The 18188-nt window shown below is 50.4% G+C and overlaps 1 long non-coding RNA gene across 1 annotated transcript in view; it reads left to right on the forward strand.

The window, feature by feature from the left end:
• The first annotated feature begins 5451 nt into the window (after nt 1-5451).
• The window catches only part of LOC112546581 (uncharacterized), a 186780-nt gene continuing 174043 nt past the window's right edge, over nt 5452-18188 (forward strand). The window contains exons 1-2 of the long non-coding RNA XR_016349540.1: nt 5452-6167; nt 8069-8216. This is a non-coding gene — a long non-coding RNA (uncharacterized LOC112546581). The remainder of the gene's footprint in view (nt 6168-8068; nt 8217-18188) is intronic.

Genomic DNA, 18188 nt, shown 5'->3' on the forward strand with positions numbered 1-18188 from the left:
GCTAAGACTTGTTAACATTTTCAGTGCATGAATTCTTTAGCTCACAAAAAATGCAGGAAGTTAATTTCCTGCACAATACCTCTAATAGGAAGGAAGAGAGAGAGAGAGAGAGAGAGAGAGAGAGTGTGTGTGTGTGTGTGTGTACACGCGCACAATCTGTCTCCTGAGTCCAAACAGGTCTTGTTCTGATTAGCATGACCCCAGCAGACTGGATTGCAACATCCCATTGACTGAAAGGAACAGCCCTTAATAATTTTCTCACATGTGGAGACTCAAAAAGGTTTGTAGGCAAACAGCCGGGCATAAGAAAAAGAAAACAAAAGGAATCTGTGGACTTCAACAAGTGTGTAAGTGTAGTCATTTATAACCTCTGTCATTTCAGATCCTTAATTGTTCCCCAGTGACCTATCACCAAGCATATCGGGTAACAAATTTATTTTTATATCCTTGCCAGAAAGAGGTCACAAAGTCAACATACAGAAGCCCACACATTTAATCCAATGACCAGATGTTTGGGGCATGCAGCAAATGGAATCCTGGGCAAATTTTCATTTTGTGGCTCGGCTCATAGCTACAATTCTTGTGTTAAATGTAGTACAAATACGGCACGTCAGGAATGGTCAATAGCAGGGAATAAAAGTCTGAACGGATCCCTTTTCTCGTCCCTCCCCACGCGGGCCTGGCTGATTTCTCAGCTCACACCAAGTGAGAGTGGAGTTCCCCGCTGACTCGCCGATGCAGGTCGAGCAGTGGACTTTCCAAACAGTTGATGGCAATGTACCATCCAGGTCCCGACACGGGTACAGGCCTCACGTGAATTGCAATCAACGGTTGATTCTCTGACCAGGTTTCACAGCTGTAACAACCTGATTTTAGAAAGAGCAGAATGGGAATGCTGCATGGTGGCTGACAACATCCAGCTGTGACTGTTTATAAAGTCAGTTTCTGGTTGGAGTAAGATCTTTCTGCACCCCTCGGGTGCTGCGGGTCCCACGTTCAAATCGTGCCAATGGCCCAAGCACTGCAGGGAGAGCCCCAGTTAGGGTTATAATCTGGCACAGTTCAGATGTTTTACCCCAGGGGGGAGCAATATGGAATCCATGCTAGGAGAGAATGGATCTTTGTGTCTTCTAGTGGCTGGCACCAGGGAAAGCACTTAAGCTTCTTTGTTCGGCTTGGATATTAACAATCCCACCGATCTTTGGGAGGGTTCCTTTGCTCTGCTGCTCTCCAGTGCCCACTTATTCCTCTTAGGTCTGACTTTGCAGTGGGAATCAATGGACAGTAATGTTCTCCCATTCAGAATATTAGACTGGGCATTAATTCTTCTTTCTTCTACTTTGCTCTGCACGGATTAAGCCCCAGTTGGAGTATGTGTGTCCAGTGCTGGGCACATTTCAAGAAAGGTGTGGAGAAACTGGAGAAGGTCCGGAGAAGAGCAACACAAATGATTAAGGATCTAGAAAACTTGTGAGGGAAGACTGAAAGAATTGGGCTTGTTTAGTTTGGAAAAGAGAAGACTGAGGGGGGACATGATAGATGTGTTCAAGTATCTAAAAGGGTGTCACAAGGAGGAGGGAGAAAAACTGTTCTTCTTGGCCTCTGGTGACAGGACAAGAAGCAATAGACTTAAACTTCAGCAAGGGAGGTTTAGGTTGGACATTAGGAAAAAGTTCCTAACTGTCACAGTGGTGATACACTGGAATAAATTGCCCAGGGCGGTTGTGGAATCCCCATCACTGGAGATATTTAAGAGCAGGTTGGACAGACACCTGTCAGGGATGGATCCAGATAGTGCTTGGTCCTGCCATGAGGGCAGGGGACTGGACTCGATGACCTCTCGAGCTCCCTTCTGGTTCTAGTGTTCTAGGATTCTATGATTATTGGGAGTGACTCCCTTAAAAAACTTCAGGATTAATAGAAGGAACTTGTAGGAGAACGTAAATGGCAGCTGGTCTGGATCCAGTAGTGATAGGACTAGACTGGGGACCACATGATGACTATGGTCTGTCACAAACAGCTTGCACAGCGCTATCAACCGAACGCTAATGCACACACGCTGCAGGCGACATTAGCGCTGAACACTTACGCTATACGGCCCAGCAGATGTTTACACTACTGTACCACATGGAAGGAGCAGGGACCGGGTAATGTTTAGACTATTGCCATTAAAGGCCCCGGAGGCAAGTTACAAAGCATCTGCTTTTAATACGAAAGATTCAGACTGCGCAAGGAGAAGAGCTGCAGCCAGAGTGATTAGTTCTGAGCAAATTCCCAGCAGCGAGCTCCACTGGAAAAGTCTCTCAGCGGACATGGTGGAAGGTTTGTCCCAACAGACCTTTAAAGCTAGATGGATCAAAGCATTTTCATACCAATATTGCACTGCAGGGACCAATGTTCCAGCTCCCACCTCCACTCCGAGTAGCAGTTACCGATAAAAGTTATTTCAACGGGAAAGGTGCATGAGTCCTTCCTCACGGGCATCAGCTGCTGATTAAATGATGTACGAGTTGTAGATTCCGGAGAAGGATTCCGTGCTTGGAGTGAGGTTTAGTCCTGTTGCTTTCTGCCACAGTCAGGAAACATTCGGAGGAAAAGACAACCTGCTGGGATCAAAACACAAACTCCTGAATCTGTTTGCTGGCTTTTTCTCTGCCATACTCAGAGAGGCCCACTCCACACCAGTGTCCCCTGTAAGCTGTGTGTTTCTGCAGCCACTCGGGAGAGACTGTGGGCGCTGTGCTCCTCAGCTGGGTGGCACCTCGGCGAGCTGTTTGTTTGTTTTTTGTGGTGGTGCACATTCACACATGCCTACGTGCACATAATTTTATTCCGCATGTGGATGGGGAAAAATATGCATGTGGATGAAAAAGATGAGAGGGAACATTGTTCCAGACTATTATCTGGGCACATATTTTTCAAGTTACATTTGAGTATGACGCTTCTTGGGCCTGGATTCCATCGCCCAGAGAATTTGGCAGGGTTAGATGGGCTACAAGAGACGTTGAGAGGATGACCAAAAATGCTGGAGAAGAAACGGGTAATGGCATGCGCTGGGGAGGGGAAGAGACAGGAGTGGGTGGATTTAGGAGAAGAAGCAGGGCTTCTGGCTCCTGGAGGATGCTGATCAATGCAAGAACAGCAGCCACGCAAATACTAAGGCTATGTCTACACTCGCGGCTTCTTGCACGAGTAATATGCAAATGAGGCTAAGCGTGGAATATTACTGAGCCTCATTTGCATACCTAATGAGCCACCATTTTTTTCAGAAGAGGCTCTTGCGCAAGAAGGAGCTGTCTACACTGCCCCTTCTTGCACAAGAAAAACCCTCTTGCGCAATGCCGTTACACCTAGTACTTTTCAGGAAGAACGGCATTTTCTTTTCAGGTGGACAGATTGCACCAGATTCCCAACCTGCTGCCAGACAGCAGCCCGCCACTCACGGGATGATGAGTCCAGGATCGCGTGAACCATTCTTTCTGAAGTCCCAGGTCTTGAATGCCCCTTTCTTCTGCATCTTCTGGATGGTTTTTTGGTTCACTGCACTCCATAAAGACAGGTGGAGATGCAAGAGCCGACGGTGGGAAATGCACCTGATTCAAAGAGGACCAAATGTGTCAAACGTCTCACGGCCTCTGCTGAGGCCTGGCCCAGAAGATCCACCCCTTCCGCGAGGTCACCAGATCCTGCCCCAGAGAGCTATCCTGGGCTGTGACCCACGACATCAGCCCTGAAGGCCGACAGCCTGCCTCGGAGCCGAGCGCCGCGAAGAGCTGCGGCCCTGTTCAGCCGAGCTGAGCCCACGCAGTCGGGAAGACTCCTCAAAGCTGAGATGTGCACACGCACTCTGCCCAGCCCCCGGCTTGCATCCCCAGAGTTCAGTACACTCCCTCCTCAAGACGGGCCAGTCTTGGCCAGCAGGAGACTTGGGCCAGGATGTGTTCCTGGCTTCATGAACGGGTGCCACTCCTGTCTGAAACAACCTAGCCTCGTTCCCTTCCTCCTCCCGATGCTCACTAGTCACCCGCACTGCGGAAACCCACCCTGGGCGATACTGGTTTATACGGTCCTGAATTTGCCAGGGAACGTACGCCATTTCAGCTGCCCTGTTTATCCTCGAAGGGGTCATGCGCTGCGCAGTTCCACTCACAGCACTCAGCCTTTCAAACCACCACAAAATGCAGGATCTTTGCCACGCTCTCTGCTGGTTCGCTTCAGCCACTTTGCTTTCCGGCTCCCCGCCTTATCAGACCCTGGCTGCATTTACCGACTCTTTCCCTGTATCTCTGGCAAGAGGGAATGAATGGGCTTAGAGCGCCTGGTCCCTGCAGTGTCTGGTGGGACCAGGCAACAAAGGGTGGGGAGCCAGAGACAAAATCCAGTTTGCCCCCAGGGAAGCTAGAAATTCAGGCGGAGAATAGCCCAGGAGCCAAAGCCCAGGGACCTAGAGATACAAGCCCCTGGAAGAGGCTACAGTTTCTCCTTCTTTGAAGGAGTTTCTGGGCTGGGCAGCCAAGGCGGCACGGAGGAGCCAAGACCTGGAGTGCCAGGCGGCTTGGAGAACAGAGTGAAGCACCTCCCAGCTGACAGCAACCCCAACGGGAAATAATCTAGGCCACAATTCACACCGGCCAGGATTATTATCGAATCCTGAGCCACGGCTGTGTGAGCCAGGGACGGAACTAAAACGTTCCCACTGCTCTAGGAGACGGGGCACTGGCATTTGGTGCTCCCGGGCCGCTCGCACAACGGCCTGGTTCTGGTCGTCTCGACTCTGTCCGGTTACCATACCAACGGGAAGCCACATCCTCCGTGCAGGGCTGGAAGGCAAGCGTCTGCTGTGTGCAGTGTGTGTCCGCTCACCCACTCTCTGCAGGGGGTTGTTTGGGCTGTTTAACTGCACCTGGAGTTGTCTTAGAGCAAGACAGTTAGCCATGTGCAGTGCTCCCTCTAATTTTGCCATCCATGAGTGGAATAAATTTTGTTCTGCGCGCCAAGGCATGTACGGATGTGCACCACCAGAGACACACGCCTACATTTTCCAGCTCTTCCCCAGCATCCCCGGCAAGAGGGAAAGAAGTGGGCCGTGGGTAGCTGTGAGCGCTCTCCTAATCAGCCAGGCAGTGCCTGAATCTCTCCTGAGCGGGTACCTACGCGCTCAGTTTACAGGGAGCACTGGTGATGTGTCTGGATTTGGGAGGGGATGGCCCTTAATGGTCCTTAGGTTCCTTGAAGGCTGGGGCCATCCCATGTGGTGCACAAGTTTTCCCCTTTGGGGTTTGCCAACTTAATGGTTCCCTCCCCACAGGCTGTTCAGCTCTTTTGAAACAGTCGCCCTGGTGGAAAGCCAGGAGCAAAGAAGTTCTCTCTAGGGGTGGGCTGGCATTTGGCTTTGCCTGCCAAAATCTCCCCCGGCTGTCAGCGTTCCCGCGCCGGGGCTGGTGGGAAGGAGGAACTGGCTCTTGGGGGAGCTAGAGACTGATCCTGGGGGCTGCCTGCTCCACAGAGCACTGGCTGGAAGCCTTCTCTTTAAACTCCCTGGAGTCTCTCAAGCACTTACCGGAGGCGGGTTTGCAAGCCTGGGCTATTGCACTGTGACAGGGCGGCTGCCTGCACTGGCTCTGTAAGGGTTAAACCCAGCCCTGGAAGAGGGCTGAGAGGAGCCTGCAGCTGAGGCTGATACAGCTAATTAGGGCCCAGCTGGGGGCTGTGCAAATGAGGCTGGCCTGAGGGGAGCACACACTCTTTGGCTCTGCTTCTGGCTCAGCAGGGACCTGGCTGCCAGGGAAGCTGGAGGCTTCCTGAGGCAGGGCAGTGCTGGGGAAAAGCAGGCGGAGCTGGGGTGTTCTGGCCTGACCCCACTCTCAGGTTGTGGGGAGGCAGCCAGGGCAGACAAAGGCAGCAGGCCCACACCCCTTGCCCATGGTGCGTGGCCATTTCAGGCTGTAGTGTGGCCCTGTGAGCTAGCAGATGCCTGAGAGTGGGTCAGTGAGGGAGACAGGAGGTGTTGTTTGTTGGGAGGTGAGCCCCAAAATGTTGGGGCACTGACCTAGGGCAGGAGCTGGACCAGCCCCACGCCTGCGCCAGGGGCTGGGACGCTGACTGGCAGCGGGCATGCTGAGGCAAGGAGCTGATTCCCCGAGGGACCAGCGGGAGGCGCCGTGGCGGTGAGTGCCCGTCCCTGACACGCTGTAACACAGCCGGAAAAATAAAACCCACGTGTGGAGCATTCCCTCTCCTGTGGGCCTGGCAGGGAGCAATGCTGCGTAGGCCCCCAGGCTACGGGGGCGGATTTTTCTGAGTCAAAGACGACTCAGATTCACTTGTCTAGAGACCAGGGTTTTCAGCATGCACCATACTGGGTTGATCTGTACAGTGGGTCTGTTCTCCTAAGGCAGGGGTGGGGAACCTGTCCTGGGTCGGGAGCCACCAATCCTGGGTCGGGCGCGCACAATTGAGACGCAAAAACACCCCTCACTGAGGTGAGAAGACCCTCCCCACATCCTCCTCGCACACCTGAGCCTGGGAGGGCCCTGCCTAGTAGATGTTCTGTGCTCCAGCCCTGCAGGAGGGTGGGCGGGAGCACCAGAGCAAACTCCCCAATGTTGCGGGGGTGCCCCAAGCCTCAGAGGCTGGATCCAGCCCCCGGGACTTAGTTTCCCCACCGCGGCCTAAATCCAGATGCTGAGCCCGGGCAGAACGGGTGCAGTCGGTAGCTAAGAGAGACTACTCCTGGAGCAAGAATTGGACAATAAGCACGTTGCAGTATTACCAAGGGGCTGCTACCCTGTTCGCTGGATACACCCCTCTAATCCAGGGCTTCCTGAGGCCAGGCCCGCCAGTGCAAGGAGAACAAAGGGGACCGTTGCCCCCGGTCCTGGCAATTCTGCAGTGCCCAGGGCTCCTAGCTGCCACTGCTGCTACCACAGGAGCGGCAGCAGCGAAAGCCCCAAACCCTTCAAATCGCTGCCGGAGTACGGTGCTGCGCTCCCCGGGCAGCTTTGAGGCCTGGCACGGCGAGTTCTGGGTGGCGCTGAGCGCTCCCTGCCCCAGTTCTACCAGGCTTCTCAGCCCCGCTGGGCAGCTATGCTGCCCTGCCCGCCCTCAGGGCTCCCAGCCGCCAGCCCTCCACCGGGACTCTCAGGTCCGGGAACATCTGTGCTGCAATGGTGGCAGGCCAGAGAGACCCGGTTTAGAGAGGTGCCACCTGTCCCGCCCTAGATGGTGGCGGCTATAAATGCGTGTAGTCTCCGTGTGTCTCGCAAGCACTGGCACACCGCCTCTGAGTGGCACCCCCCTTGGGTGGCCTGACTGCGCGGCAGCGGTACCAGGGACATGCGTGCCCCTGCTCTTACAGCCAGAGGCCCTGCTGAGAGGTAGCGCAGTGGCCAGAGATCCAGGTTCAATTCCCCGTCATGCCACAGACGGATTGAGGGGCCTCGGGCCAGTCGTGTCGTGTCAGCGCGCCTCAGGTCCCACCAGAGTCAAGGCACGTGGGTGGTTGGTGGTGGCAAGTACAGTGCTGACGGAGGTGCTCCACCAGCACCAGCGAAGTACCTTAGTCAGGGCAGTGGGGAGAGCCCGACAGATGTGCCAAGCCTGGGGCTGGCAGGATGGAGTGAGGGGGAGCCCGCCGGGAGGTTAGTTGCCAGGTCAGGGCTAGGGGCTGGTGTCAGGGGGGCCAGATATGACCTCCCCTGGTCCTGCAAAATCCCCCATCTGAGACTGGTCCGATCTCGAGGCTGCTGGACCAGGGAGGTCCAACCTATATCACTGAAAGGTCGGTGCCGTTGCTTTGTATTGCCGTAGGACCTGCAAGCACCGCTGCTGCTCAAAGAGGGGCAGATTTCTGGTAGCCCAGGAGCGTGCCCAGCTCAAAGCTGGAAGGCCAGTTGTTAGGCTCCTCATTGCCAGCAGCGAGCAAGGCCAACCCCGAAGCCTTAGCCCCGCTGCCAGGCCAGGCAGGGCTCCGGGTAGGGCCCTGTACCCTCTTGACTTGCGCCTTTGGCCGCAGTGTGCATTTTGCTTGAGGCTGGCACTAGTTCACTATTGCTGTGGCATTTCACAGAGGGTCACTGGCGGAAAACTCCACTCTGCAAAAGGCTGCTGAGCAGAAGCGACGCTACGTAATCTGACAGATTGGAGCTCAGAAGGGGAAGACATCGGAGCTTGGCAAACACCTCAACAGGCCCCTGGGGACCTCCCCTAGCCCCCGGGTAAGTGATACGCTGGGGAGTACTGCTAAGGAAGACAGGCCTCCGTAAGTGCTGGAGACTTAAAGCTGCAGCTCTGAGCAAAAGCACTTTGGGTTGCCTGCATCCACACAGCCAGAGTGCCAGCTCTGTCATTTTCTCCGCATTTCTGTGTATGGGAGCCATTAGTGGGACTTGGCGGGGAGAGAGGGGGAGAAAGAAGAGAAAAATCTCAAATGCACTGAAACGGATGTGAGTTTGGCCACTGACTTCAACAGGGCCAAGATCTCACCCTACGTTGCCTTTTAACTCACATCAGTCTATGCGGTAATGGGCACTTTGGAGTATTTCTCAAGACGAATCCAGGATGCATTTTTGTAGTGTTTCCAAAGTGACCTGTAATTCCTGAACAATGTTCTTCCCACTAGCTTAATGGGTCGTAACGTCATAGGCACGGAGCCAGAGTCATCGGTTTGCACGCAGCACGCAGATGGTTCAGTCCTTTTACTGGAGGTTGGGGATTGCGACTCTGTGGCCGGCTGATTTGCAAATGCATTTTCACTCTTCAAAATCCACATTTTTTCTTTTGCGGCTTGAAACGATGAAGCCATATGTTGCTGCATTAATATTTTACAGTGTCAGGTCCGTGTAACTTGTACTGTGCGCAAACTGTGCTTTTCAATCTTGGGTTTTGCACAGAAGCAGCCTATCCAACCAACCAAAGCATTCTTTGTATGAATACAATTTGGTTCCTTACTGTTTCGTTGCATGTAGCACGATGTAGTTCCTTTGAGGGCCTTGACCTGAGGTTTTACTGTTTGAAATATCCACGTTCTAATACCCAGCATGTTTTCACAGAGTTAAAGCAATTCTAATGGCATTAACATAAATAAATAGAATGGGTAATGTTCCAACGTAGACTGCGTCAATGTCTCTCACTGCAATAGCCTCACAGTATCAGGTTAATTATATTGCTTTTCCATTCAACAGCCATGCACTATTCATTATTGCTTCTTTAGCCCTGGTCTACACTAGGACTTTATTTCAAAATAACCCCTCTTCCCCCTCCCCCCTTAGGTCGAATTTATAAGCGGAGTCTCTTCACTGCCAAGCCCGTTATTTTGAAATAATGGGCCGCTTAATTCAGAATCGGTACTCCTGCTTTTCATGAGGAATCGTACTAATTCTGAAATAGTTATTTTAAAATACCATTAGTGTGGATGCTCCAGTGCCGCTATTTTGAAATAACTACTCCGCAGAGTCATAAGAACATCAGAAAGGATACTGGGCTGGATGGACCTTTGGTCTGACCCAGTCTGGCCAATCTGCCCATAATGGCCAATGCCATGTGCCCCAGAGGGAGTGAACTGAACAGGCAATGATCAAGCGATCTCTCTCCTGCCATCCGTCTCCACCCTCTTAGGGTGTGTCTAGACTACAGAGTTTTGTCGACAAAAGTGGACTTTTGTCGACAAAACTATACCTGCGTCTACACTACCGCTGAGTTCTGTCAACATAACGTCGACAGAACTCAGCAGTTTTGTCGACGCTGGTAAACCTCATTTCACGAGGCATAACGCCTTCTGTCGACAGAGTTCTGTCGACAGAAAGCGTTATTGCATGTAAACTGTCCTTGCGTCTACACTGCCATGTCGACAGAACTGAATGTAGTGTAGACGCTCTTTGTCAACAGAAGCTTTGTCGACAGTATCTGTCGACAAAACTTCTGTCGACAAAACCCTGTAGTCCAGACGTACCCTAACAAACAGAAGCTAGGGACACCATTCCTTACCCATTCTGGCTAATAGCCATTAATGGACTTCACCTCCATGAATTTGTCTAGTCATCTTTTAAACCCTGTTATAGTCCTAGCCTTCACAACCTCCTTGGGCAAGGAGTTCCAAGGGTTGATGGTGCGCTGTGTAAAGAAGAACTAATTACTAATTAGCCATTCCAACTAATTACTCCCCGGTGCTTTCTGGAGCTCTGTCTGAGGTAGCACGTCCCCGTTAACAGAGCCTGCCTCAAACTCATTTTGAGGCTTCCCCATAGTGAGGACATACTAGTTCGTTTTTGTGAAATCAGGAGTTAAGCTGAATTGAGCACTTCTGAAATAGTTTCCTTGTGTAGACCTGGCCTTGGGGAGCTAAATCTGGAAAGGTGCTCAGCTTACTGGTCCCATTCCAGCAGAGTACTTTGCCACAAGCTTTATGTTTCCACATGGGAAATGGTTTCCCCACGGGAAGAACTTCCCACCCATGATGAACACACAGAAAACCTTTACAGATTTCCCAAACCAACACCCTGTCATTGCTGGAGACTAATGCTCAACGGAGGACCAGACCCCTGGGTCTTCCATTCCAGATGCTGCTCCTAGATGCAGGGGCAGAATCCCAAACCGCTTCATCCTCCATCCCTCACCCGGGCAGGTCTTTTTCCTGTCAAACTGCAGGCTGCGTTGCATGTACCCAGACTCTGCCTGTCCCCCTCCTGAAGGGAACAGTGGTGTTCCTTGTTACAAGGCCCACCCACCCTCCTACCCCTATGATAGAATTTGGTGACACATGCCATTTGATAGTCTCCTTTCATTTGGGAGTGGGGGGAGATTACGGGGGTGGGGGTAAACTCTCCGTGGGGGCAGCTGGGCGCTCAGATGCGGCCGCTGAGCAAAAGGAAGGTATCCAGCCAAATCCCTGGCAGGTGTAAAACAGGGGAACTTTATTGATTCTCTTCATTAGAGTGATGCAGACATGCACAATGTGAACAAAAATCTGGCTCTTGTATAACAGTTTTCATTAATAGCTCTTAAAGCTCTTCACGTCTTTAGTGCTCAACAATTGAGTGACTCATCGTCACAATAAAACAGTCGCTAGCGTTCTGCAGCCACTGACAATCATCTAAAACATCATAATACAGGATGGGTGAGGGCCGCCTTATCTAAAAGACTGCCCAATGGTTTCTCAGCCTCCTTCACCCAGGGTGGGCTAGTGGGGGAAGCACAAATCCCCTTTCCTGATTTGTCTCTCCCCTCTGCCCTTCAGTTCCTTCTTTTTACTAAACCAGTTAGTCCCGTAATCTTACATGATGTACAAGCAATTCCGCTTGAGTTCCACAGCTGACTTTCCTTTATGGCGTGTGCTCCAAAGTGGCTAAGGTCAGGGACTAGGACAAACAATGAACACTCTGGAAAAGAAGTGACTCGTTTACATCTGCGCGGATTAAAACTAAAGTTTCAGGAGGGTACAAACTCTCCTCTGTGGAGCTGCAAGGTTGGCTGTTATCTCTGTTTGCGTTGCATTGTGCTATGCATTTGAATGGATGAAACTCAGACCCGGGCAAGCCCACCTTTGGCACTAATACTTTGCTCAATCTGATGAAAAAACAAACCTCCAAAGGACGAGAAAGCAAAGGATCCAAATGAATCTTTGCTTCTCTAGGACATTCACTGAAACAGATAACAAATGACCAGCTATTGCTTCAGGGCCCAGCTTAGCTAAGCCACCTGTAAAAACAAGAAGGGATTTGGTTTACATTTAGAATCAGCTGTGAGGCCTCTAGCCATCCCTGTCTGAGAACTAACAGTCACCGGCCACAAATTCAGTTGCAGACAATCGCTTGATATTTTTGCTTGTCGCTCATTAAGTTTACCTAGGATTGCAAACAACCAGCTGCTCCCTAGCTAGAAAGGAGAGGTATATTTCATCTGGCCATCTCCGGGCCCTCCCTGGTCTGCACAGCATTTAAATTCCAGCAAAGTTAAGTGTATGCTTGAAAGCTTTGCTGAGTAGGGGTGGACCAAGCGAGAACAGTAATGTTTTGTAGGATGGGAGCGTGACTTGGTGAGACCTATAATTAAGTAGTTTCTGCTGATTCTTTCATGCTATTAAGACTGATCTTGATTTTTTTTATTTTTTTACGTCAAGTTTAACAATGCTTGAAATCTAAGATTTCTGGTACTCTCTTGAGAGAGACTGACTGGACTAGAAAAAAGTTTTGACTCAAATTCGGTGTTTGTACTAATACATGCTGCATGCGTATATTTCCCTCCCTCTTCCCCCCCCATTCTCCCGCCCCACTCTCCCTGGGGACTGCTAGACTAGACATCCATTGAGTTTGTCTTATGATCCAGTTATTCTCCTTAAGCAATCGGCGCTTTTAAAAACCCACAGTAACTCATTCAACATCAGTAGTGCCACAAAAGCCATAGTTGGAGAAATGGATTTGCTTTGTCTTTCTTCCTTAATACCCCTCCGAGTGGGTCCTGCACTGCTCCATAAACTTTAATTGGCCAACAATTAGCCTCTACTTCCACCCCCAGCATAAGCGCTAGCCCCTAACAATAGTAGCATTTTCCCATGGAAGTCCCTTGAAAATATTGAAGGATCTCATGCATCAATAATACTTGATTGAAAACCAACAGACTTTAAACAGCTCCAAGTTTTCATGTTCCTCTGTAGGCAAGGAAGAATCTAGGAGCCATATATATCCTGGTTTATGGCCACACTACCTAGTGATCCTGCTCATAATTATTTTGCCTTAATTCAGAGCCAGGGAAGGTCAGCGTCTGCAAGGGAGAGCCGTGTAGCTGCTTGTATGCCTCCGCCTAGGAGCCAGACCTGTTGCTGGCCACCTCTGGGGCACAGCATGGTCCATGATGCCAAGAGAGGCAGGAAGCTGCCTTCGCACCCCGGCTCACCAGAGGTCATGGGAGGAAAGCTAGTGCCCCAACTCTGTGTCTCAATCTGCCCTAGCCCTGAACCCCCTAATCCCAGAGCCTTCTGCACCCCAAATCCCTCATCCACAGCTCCATCTCATAGCCTGCATCACCAGCCCTAACCCTGTTCTGCACCCCCAACCCAAGCCCAGAGACCCTCCTACACCATGAACTCTCCTCCCCAGCCCCACAACCCTTCACCCTGTATCCCAGCCCTCTGCCCTAGCCCTAATGGTTGGGTCTCAGACAACAACTTTCTTTAATTGGGTCACCAGAAAAAAAAAGCTTGAAACCCACTGATGGCCCTATCTGCTAACAAACACATCGTCGGTCCAAGATCTGTCCCCATGCTGCCTCTTGCAGCAGCTCCTTAGAAAGGTTGTGCCTGACGTACCATCTGAGGGGCAGCTTTGCCAGAAAGGAGGTTTCTTCCAGGATCAAAGTGTGAAGTCACCTGTCTTGTAAATTGGCTTTGCAGTGGGTGCCCAGACCCGCAGCATCATACCACGTTGCTAGAAGCAACTGTCTGTCTGGTGTTGGTCTAGTCACCGGTAACTTTACATTAGTGGTTTTCAAACATTTTTTTTCTGATGAAGATAACATTCCTTTGTAAGCAGATAACGTTCATTTGTAACCGTTTCTTTCTCTCCTTCCCTCAGCTAGGTCAGTGACATTAGGCAGCTCAGTCTAAATTTCAGGCGCTCACGCACTACTCTCTGTGCTGCATTTGGCTATTGTAGGGGAGCTTTTCCTTGTAGTGATTTCCAATTTCATAACAATATTTCTGTGTTCGTATTAAATTGCATGCAGTTGTGGTTTTTTTATTACAAACAGAAATTTGGGGCCTAAGTGACCTGACAAGCTACCTCCGCATAACCAGGGAATTATTCTGTCAGCACCTAATTCTAGAAAAATGTTAACCCGTCTTCAAATATGTGACAATGTCGTAGCCCATACGTGCAAAAGGAAACACGGCAATGCCCGAGCAAGAAGATCACAGTTCTCTCTCAGGCGTGAATTGTAATGTCGCTTCCAACGCCATTTCTTAAGTGGCAGGAGACAATGGCTTTCCACAAGCTCTAAAGCCTTCATTTCCCTCTCCTGAACCCTGCTCCCATTGCGGGATCGTCTTTGTTTACAGTCAGCTTAGACATTGCCCATCTCAACCCCCTACCTCGTTGACATCAGCAAATCCAGAGGGTTCCTGGACAGCTCTGTTCAGATGGCGGTGGATCATGACGGTGCACGCAGTGCCAGGCATGTCTTTATCGATTGTGCTGCACTTGTAGCAAAAGCTCTTTGCACAAAGACAGCCCCTTGCAGGCCACAACAGCAAGATGGATTGGTCCTGCCAAACACAGGAAATCAATTTTACAGTGATACTTACTGGCACACAGCTCTTCATTCCTACCTTTGCCACCGGCCTGCGGAGTGACCTTTGCCATGTCACTCCCGTTGCCTGAGCGTATTCCCCATGTGAGGTTGGGACAGTGCTACTGAACTCCTTTGTAAAGCACGCAGACAGCTGTTGGAGAAAAGCACAAGAAACGGGCGAGGGACTGCCGCCTTATTACAGTCTTGTTAGCAAGGATCCTGGGGTATAACATCCAGCCCTTGCAAGAGAGAGCTCTGAGCTCTTCACGTCCTCCTCCCAAAGAGCGCTGCTTGAGTCCTTTCCTGATCCAGAGGGAATCTGCTAATGAGTCCAGGCTAAAAACAGTCTCACGGCCTGGCTAGACTCCAGAGATTGCAGGAGTTCCAGGAGCAGCTTAAGGCACCAGTTCTGCTGACACTTAAGTAGCGCAGGGTCAGTATTTAGCTCCGGGTTCTCCGCGGGGCCGTTCCGCCCTAAACCCCTCAGCATTAAAACCTGAAGAAGCACGGCTAAATGAGAGCTCCCTCCTGCCACTGCTGAGCTGCTGGGCCGCGGCTCCAGATAAAGTTGGTAAAGGATGGGAAGTTGGTAAAGGATGGGTGTTAAGAGCTGCACAAACAGAAGCCAGTTGAAGTAAATAACAACTTCCTTACAAAAGAACAGCCAGACTGGGTCAGCCCAGTGTCCCATCTGCCAATACCAGGTGCCCCAGAGGGAGGGAACACAACAGGTAATCCTCCCGTGATCCCTCTCCCGTCACCCATTTCCAGACAAACAGAGGCTAGGGACACCATTCCTACCCATCCTGGCTAAGAGCCACTGATGGACCTAACCTCCATTAATCTGTCTAGCTCTTTTCTGATCCCTGTTAAAGTCCTGGCCTTCACCGCATCCTCTGGCAAGGAGCTCCTCTTCCTAATGCCAGTCTCCTCTTCCTAATATCTTTTATTGGACCAACTTCGGGTGGCGAGAGAGAGACGAGCTTTCGACCCACATGATGCTTTTCAGGTCTGTGTCACTCCAAAGTGTGTCTCGCCCAAGACGTTGGTCCAATTAGAGAGATGACCTCACCCGCCTGGTGTCTAATATCCTGGGACCAACATGACGACAACCACAACAACGTGATGAACCCATGGATTAATGAACACTACACACTGGAGGCTAGCTCGCCAGAGGACTGGTGGCGGGTTGGCCCCCAAGTCCCAGAATCAGGCCCCACAGGGTTACACGAAGCACCCACTCACCTACCACCTCAACTTGTTCGGTACCGAAATGTTTGCAATGAAAGGGCCCTGGGAGTGGATGTTTCTGCCTGTGCCCATGTGTCCCCTATAGTCGTCCCGCCAGGCATCCAGCCAAGCTCCGGATCAATACATCAACTGGGGAAAGACAGGCCTTCTTCTACCTCAGCGACAGGGCCCAAGCCAGTCAGCGTGACCAGAGTTTGCCTACTTGGTCAGGGCCCCCTTCTCAAGGAGCTTACACAAAATGGCCAGGACCGGAGGAGCTTCCTCTTAGCCCGGCCGTTAGGCCACTCTGCTGGGCTCTAACTCCCTGATGAGAGCCAGTCTCAGGTCGCTTTCTCTGGCCAATAATTTTTTCCATATATAACCAACGTGCTGAGACAGTTCAGGCCCCCGATCTCCACAGAGAGTTTGCAACCTAGATTTAGGCAGGGGGCAGGGTTAGCACATATCCCTAGTCCTGGGTGACCTCATTGCTGCCCCGCACGCCGGTTTGTATGAATCCTGTTCTAAGGTGCCTCTCCCGTTCCTTGGACAAGGGGCGAGAAGCTGGCTTTGTGAAGCCCAGAGCTTGTTCTAGGGGCTTAAAAGTTGGGTGTGTCCACACCTATGGTTTTGTGACTGTAGTCCTGTGTACAGTAAATGGCAGCCTTTCAGCCAGCTGTCTACGGACACATACTTATAGACACGATGAGTAGTCCTGGGCCCCATAGAGACAAACCAAAATGCATAGACTCATGAGCTTTCATGGCCAAATCCCACTTCCTCAGATGAATTGGAGTGGAAATGACAGAAACCAAGATGTATAACAGCAGAAGTAGTACCTGTCAATGGTAGGGCCCATGTTAATGAGGCTAATTAAGTGGGCTGGATGTGTCCCATACAAAGCTTTTGATGTGGAAATGCAGATGTTAAAGGCAGGAGCAGTGGGCTATGTAATGCACCAAGCAGTTAATGGCTTTGTTTAGGCCCAGGGTAACGGTGTCATATCGTAGATAAATTCCAGTTGTGCAGATGCTCTCTGTAACTGGGTAGTGAAATTCCTTTGTTTGTTACCAGACTAACATAGCTACCCTTCAGGGATTTTTTAACATGCTTAGAGAGACATCTCCTGTATATAGCACTGTAACCATCACTTTAAAAGGGACAAGTCAGAAAATGGGTGGTTATACAGTGACTTAAATTTCTATCTTGCTCTTGCAGGTGTTTTACAAAGGGCTGAGATTCCCAGTCAAAGAAAGTAGACATTTAAAGTGGGGACACCTTTGAAAAAACCAGGCAGTCCAAATTTAGCTAAGATCAATGCTCTGTTCAAGCCATTTGGTGCCCTATGCACTCCAATCATGACAGATAAAAGCAAATAAGAGAAACTTGTTCTCATTGATTCTTGGACAGAGCCTTGTTACCAATTACTGGCAGTGAAAAGTGATTAGAATTAATTCCAGGTAGATTTCTTTGGTGTTATGATTTTTTTTCCTTGTGGTTCTAGCATAGTAATGCACGGCTGCCTGTCTTGGCTCCACACTGCTCCTAGAAGCGACACCATGTCTGGTCCCTACATTGAGACTTGGCCAGGCAGCTCTGCATGATGTACATTGCCCACAGGCTCCACCCCTGCAGCTGCCATTGGCTGCAGTTCCTGGCCAATGGAAGCTGTGGGGCAGGGCCTGATATATTTAACACCCACTCATGGAAGTTTTTTAAATTAATGGCTACCCAGTCTTGCAGAATTCTTCCACATCATCTCTCTGTACATTCCTCCCCTTGTGACTTTGTTCCAAGGGCTAACCACAACTGGGAGAAGTGTGCACTTTGTGTTCAGCTTGAATTTATCCAGCTTTAACTTCCACAACACAGTGGGATCTTTTAGCTGGTGGCCAGCTGACAATCTGGGCGTTTCTAGCATACGGGCCTAAATGGGAGCTCTCAGCTTGTCAGACGGACTGGCCCAAAGACAGGGCAAAGCTTAATGGATGCCCCATGGTGAGACACAAAGCAGTCAAGGAAAGGAGACATTTTATAGAAGTAAATAGATCAAAACCCAAACTATTATTTCAGATCCCTGTTGGATTTGGTCTTCTTCCCAAGCATTGTTGTTCCAGTACATCTGTCCTATGCATTGTTGCAACTTTGTAGAAAGAAGTAATAGTGACACACAAACAATCTCTGGTCAGAAGGCAATTTTGTGTTAGGTTGATATTTTCAGGCAACGTAATCAGCTCGAAAGTGGGGCAAGATAACGGTTTCATTCCCAAGCTTAGGGAGCTCTGAAGGTATGGCACGTGAAGGGAAAGTCGAAGAGCAGGCAGAACAGCCATTCTCCTATGTCTAAACAAATGTTTTGAATGTCTTTGTGCATTTAAAAGGAAACAAATTAAGTTCCTCTTAAAAGGCAAGAGAGATTGTGAAGTCTGAGCCCTGGAAACCGAAGGTGGGTTGTCAAAAGCACATAGTGCTGCTCTCACACTCCTTGACCTTCCTAGCAGCAGATCTGGGCTAACACTGAGTCAGAAGGGAGTTAGTTTCCCATGCGCAGCCATGACATGTCTGATGATTTTCCCATCAGCCCTACTGTCACAGAGTATGGTAGCTTACATGTTGGAAATACCTGCCCCCTGGGAACTGAGCAAATATATTGCCTCATGGTATATAGACTAGACATC

Source organism: Pelodiscus sinensis, chromosome 4, assembly GCF_052426305.1.
Source record: "Pelodiscus sinensis isolate ZL-2025 chromosome 4, ASM5242630v1, whole genome shotgun sequence".
In the NCBI taxonomy this organism is placed as follows: Eukaryota; Metazoa; Chordata; order Testudines; family Trionychidae; genus Pelodiscus; species Pelodiscus sinensis.